General features: G+C 43.8%; 1 pseudogene; it reads left to right on the top strand.

Moving 5' to 3' along the window:
* Nucleotides 1-586: 586 nt before the first annotated feature.
* LOC115281204 lies at nucleotides 587-1,694 on the top strand (annotated as a pseudogene).

The raw sequence follows: 1,694 nt of genomic DNA, 5'->3' as shown, positions 1-1,694 counted from the left end.
TTTTTAAGGCTTACCCATAATTGATATGATCCTGTTGAATAAAGCTTTACAAATTAATGGAAACTTGTTGTGATGAAAATTACACAATAACCCCACTCTGAAATTAACCACAAAAAGTCAAAACAAAAGGAACCATGGATCTGATTACTGGATGGACACAGGTAATGAGCTGTCTAGCAGACCATGAAGGCTCAGTGCATTCTCATCATTTCCACTCCAACCTGTTCCCAGTCCCCAATCAGCCAGAAGGAGCAGATGTGGACAGATCCTTAACCCCTCTGTGTGCCTGTTCTCTTCATCTTTTAGTTACAACCACAGTAGTGCTGACCGCATAGATTTCTGAAGTGTGAAGAAGTTCTCACATGAGTGCCTTCACAGGAGTGACTTTACATTATAAGGTCTCTTTGATATTCTACAGTCAGATCTCAGAAAGCAACTATGAAAAGAAAAGAATAAGCAGTTGTCTCCTAGGGGCAAGGAATGAAAAGTGGAATACACTGGATTTGAGCAGATGTGATATGTGTGGCCCACACCTCACATTCCCATGCAGGAAGTTCTAGCCCAGAAGGCAACTGTCAGTGACTGAGTGAGAACTGAGACCATGGACAACACAGATCTGGCAATCGGTCTGATCTTCTTAATAGAGACTACCATTGGAGTCCTGGGCAATTTCTCATTTCTCTGTCATTATATCATCCTTTCCTTCACTGAGTACAGGCGGACGTCCACAGATTTCATTCATAAGCACCTGATTGTAGCCAACGTCTTAGCCCTGCTCTGTAAAGGAGTCCCCCAGACCATGGCAGCATTTGGGCGGAAATATTTCCTCAGTGACCTGGGATGCAAACTTCTTTTCTTTCTTCACAGAGTGGGGAGGGGAGTGTCCATTGGTAGCATCTGCGCCTTGAGTGTGTACCAGGCCGTCACGATTAGCCCTGGGAACTCCAGGTGGGCAGAGCTTAAAGTTAAAGCTCCCAAATACATTTTCCCCTCAATTTTCCTGTGTTGGGTCCTGCAAATGCTGGTAAATGTCATTTTCCCCATTTACTTAACAAGCACATCGAGTGATGAGAATATCACAGACAAAAGGAAATTTGGATACTGTTCTGCAGTTCGTCATGAGAAAATTCAACACTCACTGCATGGAGTGTTGTTATCATTCCCTGATGTGTTATGTTTGGGGCTCATGCTCTGGTCCAGCAGCTCCATGGTTTTTCTCTTGTACAGACACAAGCAGCGGGTCCAACATATTAGAAGAACCACTGCTTCCTCCAGGTCATCCCCAGAGGCCAGAGCCACCAAAACCATCCTTCTCCTGGTGAGCACCTTTGTCTATTTTTACACCCTCTCCTCAATCTTCCAGATGTTAGTGAGTGTTTCTGATAATCCCAGCATGATCCTTTTGCACTTCACTGGAATCGTGTCGGTGTGTTTCCCAACTGTCAGCCCCTTTCTGCTCATGAGCCACACTGCAAGTTACCCAAGATACCCAAGGTCTGCTTTGCAAGGAGAAGGAAGATAAAACCTCCTTGACTTATGAAAACGATGTGGAGTATATGTATTTCTACAATGTACAGTTGCCAATTCTTTCATCCCCCTCACAGTCCTGACAAAAAGTGTGAGTCACAAGACAATGATAAACAGGGAATTGGGAGCTTCTTCTTTAATAAACAATAAATCCAAATAATATCGTA

Source organism: Suricata suricatta, chromosome 16 (genome assembly GCF_006229205.1).
Source record: "Suricata suricatta isolate VVHF042 chromosome 16, meerkat_22Aug2017_6uvM2_HiC, whole genome shotgun sequence".
NCBI classification, from domain to species: Eukaryota; Metazoa; Chordata; class Mammalia; order Carnivora; family Herpestidae; genus Suricata; species Suricata suricatta.
This window is presented reverse-complemented; position numbering and strand designations above follow the sequence as displayed.